We start from the raw sequence: 13,159 nt of genomic DNA, 5'->3' as shown, positions 1-13,159 counted from the left end.
TGCGTTTACTTCCTCAATATTGTTTTAAAGTTTCATATTATTATCTTCTGAATTTCATATGTTGATTATGGATGCCCCCCTGAGATCGGAACGTGTTAGTCTTACCGCCTGGGGCAAGATCAGATAACATCAGAGATGCTGTTCGGGAATGGGGGACGGAGATGACTCGAGCTTGAAGAAACACTTGCTTGACAGGTAAGAAGAAAAAGAAGAACGATGTCCCTCTGAGATCCAATTTAACCATTACAAGTTAACCGATTAGTAACGGTGTATTATTAATTGTGTTTTAGTTACTATACCAGCGTTTCTCAACCGTTGTGTCGTGACACATTGGTGTGTCGCGAATACATGTCAAGAGTGTCGTGAGATTTTTAATGTCGTTTAAAATTTTGTGCAAAGAAATTATCTTTAGAAGAATATTAAAAATAAAAATATTACCAGTCGACTTGATTTCACACTTGTCTTGCAAGTTTAAAGCTGGAAATTTTGCTTTTAACGTTGTTCATTTTCCTTTGGAAAGGAACACTGGACATGAGAGTGTGTCTGTCAAGAGTTCGTCCTCCCATCAAATTCCAGAGACAAATATCTCACTAGTTTTAAGTTTGAGGTCTTCTTATATTTCTGATGGTAATATTTTTTATTCGTATTCGTGCTTAAAAGTCATGTTTCTTTTCTATTCATTGATTGATTGATAGATTTTCAGTTTACTCAATCAATCAAAGATTGAATAGAAAATAAACTTAAGAGTCTAACGTAATTTGCTTTGGCATTACTCGAGCAGACGGCTCTACCAAATTTTCACACATCTATTGCATTTTCCGGTTTGTCCTTGCACAGCACGCACTAAATGAGGAGCTAATGCATAAACCACGATAATATTACGCTCGTTATCGCACAATTCCTTGTAGTAGAATCGTATATTGCATTACATACATCGCAACGTCCATTGCTAACACGAACAGAATATTCCCGCCGTTTATTTCCACCTTTTTCGCGCCCTTGTACTCTTCCGCTTCAGTAAATAGTTACACTTAGAATACGTTCATTATTCTACCATTCAAAATATATTTTAATATGATATCCATTGACTGAAATTACTTATATTCACACTTCTCTTCTTTTACCAAAAGTGTTTGACATCATATTTTACCTATAAATTTTGTTTTTGGTAGAGCCGTCTGCTCGAATGAACCCTTTGCTTTGAGATTTATATCTCATTGTCGTTTCATATATTTTTTAAAAAAAGTATGTATTTTTATGTTTTCTTTTTTTTTTATATAAGAAAAAAATCACATGCAATGGTGACGCAAAACTTTGAAACGAACTTTGGTGTGTCCTAAAGGAAAAAGAGGTTGATAAACGCTGTACTAAACTATGCATGACTCGCGAGTCGGAATATTTTAAAGGCTAACGCTCATATTTACATGTTTGAAACTTAAAAAGTACACTAGATGGCAATAAAGGAAAGGATTAGTTAACCTGTAAAATACTTAGGTTCTGAAAGGAATAAAATAAAAGACTGTATTTATATTATAAGCAATTAAAGATTACCTTTGAAATATTAACAAAAAGATTTAATAGAGTATTTTAACTGCAATCTTATTATTGATACTTTAAGTAGTAACATTTACTTCCTTTGAAGAATTAAATATATTGTATTTTGTTCGCGTAAATTGTTGGTCATTATTCTAAAAGCTAAAGGTTAAAGTTAATTTATTTCCATGGATGTTCCAGAGAATTCTCTCGGATTTGTGAATATCCATCAATAACACTAGTCAACAAGGTTTTTGCCACATGAAAGAAGAATGCTGATCTTTATGGAACTGCTGATCAGGCCGCTGAATTCGAATCTGCAATCCGTTTTTCTCTATCACGCACAGTTTTCCCGTGACAGAGGGATTTTCGGGAAATTTCCCCCCAAATTTCCCTTTTTCTTCATTTTTGTACCTCTAGCTCGGGTACCCTTAGGCATATACAAATTATATTCTAGGTTAGCTTGATTTATACTTAGTAAACGCTGTAAGTTTCATCTGAGCAGTGGTTCAGTAGTGGTATTCGCGTGTTAGCTGCCCAAGAGGTAACACGTCTTTCGCTGGTCGTCCGTCCAGTGTCGTATCGTGCGAGAGGCATTGAATGCGCCCAGTGTACTTTGTGTTTGCTTGGAATTTACGCTGACTTGATTCTAATATATTTCAGTTTAGTGGTAACTAGTGAGTTTATTTAGAATTATAAAATGTCTATCAAACGTGTCAATACATTAAAATTAGGATTTCGTGCGATTCCTAACCGTCCGTCCACAATAAAAATCCATGAGTTTATTCAAAATACGTTTAAGTTAAAGGAAGAACAAATACTAAGTATTGAGTTGGATATTTATCGTAAATGTGTGTATATTAAGTTATTGTCTGACTTGTTGTGTGACAAATTGTTAAGAGATCATGGTGATAGTGTTAAATTTCAAGATGATAGTGGAACATACCCAGTAACTTTAGAATTAGCTGATCGACCTTTAACCTATGTGCGAATACATGCCATTCCGACGGAATATAGTGATAATGATGTTACGCGTGCCTTGTCTATCTATGGAGAGTGTAAAAGTATAAAAGACGAAATTTATGACGATACTCATATTTATAAAGTTAGATCTGGACGAAAGATCGTGACTATGTATTTGTTTAAACCTATACCGTCCTTCCTGGATATTCGTAACCAGAAGTTCCTAGTAACTTATTTCGGTCAGGACCGTACTTGTTATTACTGCCAATCTAGAGATCATTTACAAGATCAATGTTTTCAGCGTCAAAAACGGGCCTTTGTTTCAACAACAACCATAGAACATACTGAAAGTGATAAGGAACGCTCTCGGGGTTCGCCAACCCCAGAAATTAATGTGGTTAAACCTGCTAATTTGCCTACTTTAACGTCAGATGTTGACTTTCCAAAGTTAATGACTGAGCTTACTACCCCTGTGATACAGGGCCGTTCTCTAAACACTACTCCGATAGTGCCAAAAGACAGTGTTCCTAGCCGACCATGTTCCGGAGAAATTAAGGAAAACGTCTCTCCCAAGGATATTAGTGATAGTCAGGACAGGACCTCATCTGCAGCCCCTCCAGCTTTACATGGTACTTCTTCACTGGCTGAGTCAGATTTTCCACGGGAACATCAAGTTGTCATTGAACAAGATACAAAGAAGCTTTTGATAGACAGTGATTCCTCCTCCACTAGCATTGTTGATGGTGATCAGAAGCTAGAGTGCATCTATAGTGTATCGGAAGTTTCCTCTCTAAGTCCCATTTTTCCAGTTCAGTCCAAGGAAAAAGATCATCCTTTCTCCCCTGTGAGTTGTCCTACTGGGAAAAAAGGATCTGATGCCCGGAATTCCCAGGAAGCCTCCCAAGATAAGAAACGGAAGAAAGCAGGAACGGCTATAGCTCAAGTAAAGCAACCTAAGAAGACGGATCAGGGACCCTTAGAAGTATCACCTAGGATCACCAGGTCGTCTGTAGCTAAATTAGTGAGTACGGAATATCTACCTGATACCGCAGTTCCCTCTTCAGGTGAGTCACAAACAGTTTCTACTCCTACCTAAACATTCAGAAACACAGTGCTTGCAGCCAAATAGTGGTGTGGGATTATGAAGTGTGTTGCTACCATTAGACAACTTCCTATAACAATATTTATGTGTACTATCTTAAAACTAGCAACTATAAATATCAACGGAATACAATCGCCAGTCAAACTTGAAGCTCTCAATGACTTTCTACTTAAATCTGAAATAGATGTAGCTTTTCTCCAATAAGTTGGTCCAAAGATTGTAAACGTACATCCATCATATAATGTATATAATAATTGTACATATAATAACCTTGGTACTGCAATTTTGGTTAAAGAAGGCATCCCGCTTACAAATGTAGAATTACATCCTAATGGTCGAATTATCAAAGGTCAGGTTAATGATATAACTCTAATCAATGTTTATGTGCCCAGTGGAAGCCATAATAGAAAAGAACGGAATAATTTTTATGCAAATGAGGTAGCGCCGTTTTTTAGTGGCCCAAATCATGTTATCTTTGGCGGAGATCATAATTCAAGTATAACTCACACAACAGAAACAACTAACAATTATTGCCCTACCTTAAATGAATTGGTAAAGAATTTGTCTTTGGTAGATGTGTGGGACTTCAAAAACCCAGATTTAAGGGGGGACACATTTATTACAAAAACTTCGAGCTCAAGGATAGACAGGATTTATGTAAATGCTAACTTCAAATCCCAGGTTGTTTCTGTATACCGATATCCCACGTGTTTCACTGATCATCTCTGTTTAATAATGGAAATTAAAATTAATGACCAGAAGATTGCTCGGGGACGGGGATATTATCACATGAATGAAAGTCTGCTCAATGATGAGTCATTTTGTCAGCTCTTTTCTAAAAAGTGGGCTTATTGGCTTAAACAAAAGAAGTGGTTTAAAACATATATTGAGTGGTGGAATCAATACTGTAAGGACAAAATCCGAAGCTTTTGTAGGTGGTATTCCTCTGAAATTTATGCTGATAAGCGAAAACTTTATAATTTCTATTATAGATGTCTATTAGAGGCACAAACTGAAGCGATGACAAATCGCTCGACCCTTATCTCTGTCCGTAAATACAAAGCCAAATTATTACAATTCCATAAACAGAAAATGGAAGGGATTAGGTTACGTAGTAAAGTTCCAGGGTTTCCGGAAGAAGAACAATGCTCTCTTACACATGTGTTAACAGAAGCCAAACGTGGACGGAGGAAACTTATCACGTCACTCACAGATGCTCAAGGCTCTATTCAAACTACTCAGGACAATATTCGTAACACCCTGTATGATTATTACTACCAGTTATTTGGGGTCGCTGCTGCTACCGGCTGCGAAAATAAATTACTTGACAGTGTGCCTGCAGTGCTAAATGATGAAGACAATCAAATTTTATGTGCTCCGTTTACTAAAAATGAAGTACAAAGAGCTGTAAATGCTGCAAAAAAAGGAAAATCTCCTGGCCCCGACTCTATCTCTGGCCGTTTATATGTTAAATTTTGGGATATAATGGGCGATACACTAACATTGATTGTAAATGAATGGTTCTTTGCTTCAGAGACTATCAAGCGCCCTAATACAGCCGTCACGGTCTTTATCCCTAAAACTGTTCAACCATCTAATGTTAGCCATTATAGACCTATATCCCTTCTTAATACAGATATCAAAATTTTTAGTAGATGTATTAAAAACAGACTACAGGACTACATGGATAAGTTATTACAAAATTTGCAATATGTGGCTGTTAAACAGAAAACCATCTATCACCTTTTATCAACTATTCGAGATAGTATTACTATTTGTAATGATTGCGCTCTTAAAGCGGCTCTGATAAATTTAGACTTTAAAAATGCCCTTGATAATATTGAACACTCGTACTTATGGTCTGTTTTCAGAAAATTCGGTTTTAATGAACAATTTGTTACATGGATGAAATATTTTTATAAAGACGCTCATACGAAGTTAAATGTTAACGGTCACCTATCCAACAACATTCCCATCAAACGTTCAATAAGACAAGGTGATCCCCTTTCAATGTTGAGTTTTGCTATTAGCCTTGCTCCCCTGTTATATGCTATGAATGACCGCCTAACTGGTCTAAATATTATTACCCCTGCTATAAAGGTGGCTAGTTATGCAGATGATGTAACAGTTTTTGTCTCTTCTAAACTAGATTATTCTCTCATGATGGAATGTGTTCGTGAATATGAGGTAGCATCTGGGGCTAGATTAAATGTTTGTAAATCACATATGTTAAACATAAACAATAGTATTGATTTTAATGATATAGATACCGTCCCTCAGGCCGACAGTATCAAAATTTTAGGAATTACCTTTTATTCAAACATAATGCACACTATTGATCATAACTATACGAATATTGTAAACACACTGCGTCATTCAGGTTATGTAAATCAATCCAGAAATCTAGGTTTATATTCCAGAGCTAAATTTATAAATGTTTATCTCTTAAGCAAAATCTGGTATTTGGCAAATGTATTACCTATGCCTCAACTTATAGGAAAACAAATTCAAAGTTTATGTGGTTGGTTTCTATGGAAACATCAGGTCTTTCGTGTTAGATATGATGTAATGTGTTGTTTACATTCACAAGGTGGCATCGGTCTGGTCAATGTGCAAGAAAAAGCTGCAAGTTTGTATGTTACTCGCTCAATGACCTTGTACACAGACGAAGCTAATAGTGTAACACAACAACTGCTCACTTACGTATTAGAACGAACAGACAGGAGTCTACCCCTGTGTATGGCTGACCTCTCTCAAAGCTGTAAGTACTTGGAAACTGTTTTGTGTGATTATATATATCTGTCTCAGCTTTTTGATTTTAAAACTTTAAGTAGTAAAAAGCTGTATGTTTTTAAAATGACTAGATTATATGTCCCACCTAAAATTGTGTTAGATGAGTGCTTGTGTAATTGGTCCAATATTTGGGCCAATATTAAAGACTCGACCTTGAGTGTTGCCAGCAAATCTATCTGGTTTATGATTGTTCATAATGTTATTGATACTAAAGAAAAGAGAAACAAATATGGTTTTAGTCCTGATGCTCTTTGCAATAGATGTAACAATATAGATACGTTGATTCATAGAATCACGACATGTCTGGAATCCACAAAAATCTGGTCTCAGTTACGTCACTTTTTAGCCATTCTTACTCGTAGTTCGGAACGCAATATAAATATTAGCATAGTTTTAAGACCTGATTATCGTTTTTATCCCGTTAGTAAACAACATAGTGTCAATTGGTATATAGGAACGACCGTCAAATATATTTTTAATTCCAACTTAGAAGCAGGGGGAGCCTTCTATGTACAGTATTTACAAAAAGAATACTCCAAATTAGCAAAGGATGTACGTAATAAACTATTTGCAAATTTTATAGCCAACTCATTGTTCTCGTAACTTCCTTTTTTTGTTACAAATGCATAACCAATGTAATTGATTCTTGAGTTACAATAAATTATCTTAAAAAAAAAAAAGTAGTAGAGCGTTCACCTCTGGTGCTTGGGGTCCAGGGTTCGATCCCAGCCCCCGCCAAGTGAACTTTGTGATGGACAAATATCGTACTCGTGGGTTTTCTCAGGGTTCTCCTACTTTCTTCATTTCACTATTTTCACTCATCATCACCGTGTCCTTTAGCCTCACCGGCATAACCGTGGGACGTAAAACTAAAAGATTTCATTTCATTTCCCTTTTGTAACAGAACAATATGTTGATAATAATAATGGACAGCAGTAAATAAACGTAAAAATAAGTAATATAAAACAAAGTGGTAACAGAAGCATAAATAAGGAAGGCATACTGGAACATTATGCATCATCATTACTGGCACAGTACACATCATCACTTGTCCTTCAAAGACAAGTAATGATGATGGATATGTGGTATAAAGCAACAAGTCAATTACGTCCTTCTTTAGCTGGCTGATGACTCGAGGCCCTTTGTAAAATGATTCTTGTCGGATATTGTCTGACTTACGCCACTTTGTCGTGCAGAGCAATCGTGAATTCGAATTTACGACGTCCTTTGTGCTGCCATCTCTTGGTCTGTTTTTAACTCCGAGGTACGCAACTTTGCCATCCAACAGGTTATGGTTTGAAGTTCAAAGAAATGACTTAATCTCATTAAAAAAAAAAATGAGTTACGCCACCTTGCCATCTAACAACTCAATTGCTAACATGCGAAGAGTCAACAAAAATAAATTTAAAAAATTATCTGACACAAGTTATAACGTGTTTCAGCGATGCCAACTCGTGGGAAAAATTCCATTTTGTGGAATAATTTGACGTTAATTATTCGGAATGGGATAAAGGGAATTTTCGTCGAAATTGGAAATATATATATACAGGCCCGTGCTGGCCCACCGGGACACCGGGACGTGTCCCGGTGCGCCCTCCGAAATATCACAGTATAAATAAAGTTACAAGTTTTTAGTAATAAATTCTTACAGTTTTATTGGTAAAGAACCCGTGAAAGGGCGCACTGCACTTTACATTAGGCGCCCTTCCGAGACCATATCAAAGATGAACGATTTTATTTACTCTTCTGTATAGCACAGTTCTGTACAATAAATACACACAGTTACTGTTTGCAACGTGAAGGGCGTGAAAGGTACAGTGCGCCCTTTACATAAGGCGCCCTACGAAACATCACATTATAGATGAGTGGTTTTAGTTATCCTGTATACGAGCTTTATATAATAAATTAAAATACTGACTGGTAGTACAGAACCTGTGAAGAATACAATCGCCCTTTACATAAGATGCCCTGCGAAATATCACATTATTGTTTTTTATTTTATTCTTCTGTATTTCAGTTTTGTATTAAGAATTCATACAGTTGCTATTGGCAGAGAACGGGTAAAGAGTATAATCACTTACAAAAATATTATAAAGTTATATATCTATGAAACAAAACAATGTGATACATCAAGAATAATTCGGATAGTCAAACGTACGATGCATTTATGTAATACTACACTGACACTAGTCTCTAATTTACGATTTTCACGGCATCGAAGCTTTCACAGTCTTAATATTCATCCATATATCTGAGCATATTGATTGTTCCTGTGTGTTTTAAAGCAGTGTCCGGATAATCATTACCTTTTGTATTTCTGAAATATAGCTGTATTAATTTCCATAAAATGTGGTCTTCCTGTTACCACGGCACGGCGCGTCCTCTGGTTGTGGATCGAGGAGAAGGCCTCTAGGATATAGAGGTTAGCTGCGAATATACTGAATAAGCAATCGCGGACAGACTAGGGGTGATAATCCAGCTTGAGAATTTGGTATGAGGCTAACAACCTCACCCTGTAAAAAAAGGATTGTTCAGAAAAGTTCGCAGAATCCTCTGATCAGAACTGATAACTTGGCACGAACTCAGCAAAGTAAAATCGACATGAGATCTGGAACATGAAATATAAGTAGTTCCTATAGGACAGGCGCGTTAAAATTTGTAAAAAATGAGTTTAGAAATAGAGGTTGGACCTAGTGGGATATCAGGGAGTTAGATGAGAAGGAAATGAAGGAGTCAAGTCGGGAAATTTTACGTGCTTTTAGAGGAACAAATTAAAAATTACCAACTAGAAACAGGGCTTTCCGTTCACAATAGGCAATTACATAGGTTGAATTTGTTAATGATAGATTTTCTTTTACTTCCCTTAAAGGTCGGTGGTGTAATATTATTGTTTTAAATGCACATACCCTAACAGAAAATAAGGATGGCGATTTAAAAAATACAGTTTTTACGAAAGAATAGAACGGGTATTTGATCATCTCCTGCAATATCATATGAAAATTCTGTTAGGCGGTTTCAATGCGAAGGTAGGACGAGAGGGTATTTTCAAACCGATTATAGGGAATAAATGTTTGCATAAGGAAGGTTGTGACAACGGCGTTAGACTCGTGAACTGTGCAATATCCAGAAACCTTATCGTGAAGATTACGCAATTCCAACATCGCGAAATTCATAAATATACTTGGATTTCATTAGATGGAAAAACACATATTCAAACTGATCGTGTTTTAGTAGACAGAAAAGAACAGTCTAGCACAACTGATGTTCGATCGGTCAGGAGTTGATTGTGATAGTACGAGGGAGACTATCGTTGAATAAAGGAAATATTCAATATCTGAAAACGGAGCGGTTTATTTTATTTTTTTAAAAAATAGAGGAGAGTCAGGTGAGAGGGGAGCTAGATTGAAGTGTCGAATAGATTCTCGGTTTTAGAAGGTTCGGAGTGCAATAGTGTTCAAGATACTTTTTTGAAATGAGAGATAACATTAAAATTACAGCAAAAGAAATATTACGTCACGCAGAAATACGTTGGAACAAACCATGGTTCAACCAGGAATGTACGGTACTAAAGTAGCAGAGAAGAGAAAACAGAAGAAACAGCGTTGGCTACAAAATCCGAACAAAATAACTACATAAAATTTCATTGTCATCTGGCGGAAAACTTCTAAAACTTTTAGAACAAAGAAACGCGACTTTTGAAAGTTAAAATTAATTAACTTGAAGACAATAGTGAAAACAAAAACATTCGGGACATGTATAAATGCATCAACGAACTTAAGAAAGGCTATCAACTCCGTGCTTATATATTAAAGAAACCTAAAGGAGCAGTTCGCACTGATACAGATAGCATCTTAAATAGATGGACAGATTTCTTTGACGATTTGTTTAACACATAGCCAAAAACTAATGGGCGTGGAGAAAGTGAAATGAATGCAACATAACCGTATATTCTAGAACCTAAGCAGACAGAAATAGAAATCGCTATTTTAAAAAAAATTAAACACACATCTCCGTCTGTAGACGAAATTCTGGTTGACTTAATTTTAGCTGGAGGGAAAAATTGTAGAGCAAGATAAACTAATTCTCCTTATCTGGAACAATGAGGAATTACCACAAGAATGAAGAGAATCAATCATTGTTCCAGTTCAGAAGAAAAGCAGTAAAACAGATTTAATAATTATCGAGGCATTTCTCTTCTGTCAACATCCAATAAATCCTCTTAAACATTGTATTAGCAAGATTGACTCCATACGCAGATGAAATTATTGGAGATTATCAGCCCGGATTTAGGTAAAATCGATCAACTATTGAACAGATATTTACCATTTGACTAATACTTGAAAAGAAATGAGAGAATACAACATCCTGACACATCAATTATTGACTTTAGACTCTGGTAGGAGGGAAACCTTGTACAAAATGCTTACAGAATTTGCAATACCTAAAAAGGTAGATTAATTAAGATATGTTTAAATGAATCCCAAAGTAAGGTTCGAGTAGTGAAATTCTTGTTCACGAGCTTTCACGTTGAGAATGACCTGAAACAAGGAGATGCGTTGTCGTCATTATTATTTAACTTTGTTCTGAATAACACTATAAGGAAAATCAAAGATAGCAATCACGTTCTAGAGCTGAATTGTATTTGCCAGGTTATGACGTATGCTGGTGATGTAAATTTAATAGGGAATGATAGAATAATAGAAAGGAATGCAGAAATCTTAATTAACGCTTGCAGGGATATAAGCTTAAAAGTTAATGCAGAGAAAACTAAATTAACGGAAGTTTGGCGGGATCGTAATTCTTCATTTTATGGATGCGTTAAAATACCAACTTATATTTTCTTGCGACAAAGTGGATACGTTCAAATATCTAGGATCATTATTAACAGACCAAAACCATAATCACTAAAAAAAATTGATGTCAACTGAAAGCGGGGATTTCGTGCTATTATTCAGTTAAAATTCTTTTGCTGTCGCTAATTCTCTTGAGGAGTTTGTAGCTCAAAATATAAAACGTTAATCACGCCTGTTGTGCTGTAACGTTGCGAAACATGGTCACTGACTCTGAGGGAAAATCGCAGACTGAAAGTATTTGAAAACAAGATTCTTAAACCAATATTCGAACTTCAAAAGGAACGGGAATGGGGAAAGGCGGAAACTTCATAAGGAAGAACTGCATAATTTTATACCGCTTACAAAAACATTGTTAGGGTCATCAAGTCTAGGAGGCTCAAATGGGCAGGTTATGTAGCCAGAATGGAAGAAATTAGAAACGCTTTCGAAGTTGTAACTGGAAATCCAAATAGAAAAATGACCGTTAGGAAGACCGAGGCGCAGATTGGAGGACAATATTAAAATGGTTCTCGCAGAGATTGAAATATAAAATAGAAACTGGGTTCAGTTTTCTAAGGACAGAAATCAATGGAGAGCTTTTGTAAACGCGGCAATGAGTCTCCTGCGTCCATAGGCGTGCTATATTAAGTTGTTGATACATTTAGCTTCTTTTTAACAGAAATGTTATTACAGGAACTTAGTAAAGAGGATTTTGATTCGATATTAAAATGGCACCTGCACTTTCTTTCAAAATCTCTCTCTCTCTCTCTCTCTCTCTATATATATATATATATATATATATATATATATATATATATATATATATATATATATTCCCGTTTGTATGGGCGCCCTTTTAGTAGACTTGTCCACCGCCCTCATTAGTATCCCAGCACGGCCCTGTATATATATATATATATATATATATATATATATATATATATATATATAGATTGGATTTTTCTCTCTATGTATATTCCATTCCAACGAAATCCTCTACGAGCGAGGACAGTAGACATAACGAGACAGCAATAAGCGTACCAGTGTTGTCAACTTTGTCAGAAATATTTTCTTTGTTATCTGATAAACTCCACGATAGTGAGGAATGATTTAATCATATGTGATTCTTAAAAATCAAGCACCAAGAAACGAAATTTGTGCTCTGGATTGTTTGAAGAAAGAAAAAAAAAATAAATCAATGAACGAATAAATCAATGAATCAATGAAAAATAGTAAAATATTAAACGAAAGACAATTGACTTCCAAACGTTCGACGTTAAATGTGTGGAGAATAAAACTTTTCTAATATCATTTTGCTCACTTAAACTTGATGGCACAAAGCTAGGGACTGCATTTCTTGTAACATAACAAAATATACTTGTTCTCGATTAAGGGGGAAAAAAAGTTATTCAAAAACTATTGTATAAATGTAGAATATCAAAAGTTATTGATAATTCATCCCGAAATTGAAAAAAGTATCACGCTACGATAAGTTCTTTTTCCTCATTTTATTTTTATTTTTTATTTATTATTATTATTATTACCATTAATAATAATAATAATAATAATAATAATAATAATAATAATAATAATAATAATAATAATAATAGAATAACGTGGGAATTAAGATGAAAAATGGGATTGTTTGCTTCTCGAGATGGGATTTTATTACGTTTCACGTTAACATCAGTGACTCAAGCTTGTTTATCCCTTTTCCGACTGTGGGAACATTTAAATATCATTTTCTTTGCTTATACATTATTTCTCCTGCGTACGTTACAATGTCGAAGTCTATCTACCTGACGGGACTCCTAATTCCCCTTTTCCCTCAGTATTGCTGAGCGACAATAGAAGCAAATTGTATTTTTATATAGTTTAATGTAAACTCAACTTACTTGAATTTACTATCATAGCAAATTATAGTAAAAAATATATA

This window comes from Thermobia domestica, chromosome 16 (genome assembly GCF_964235325.1).
Source record: "Thermobia domestica chromosome 16, izTheDome1.hap1.1, whole genome shotgun sequence".
Lineage (NCBI taxonomy): Eukaryota > Metazoa > Arthropoda > Insecta > Zygentoma > Lepismatidae > Thermobia > Thermobia domestica.
This window is presented reverse-complemented; position numbering follows the sequence as displayed.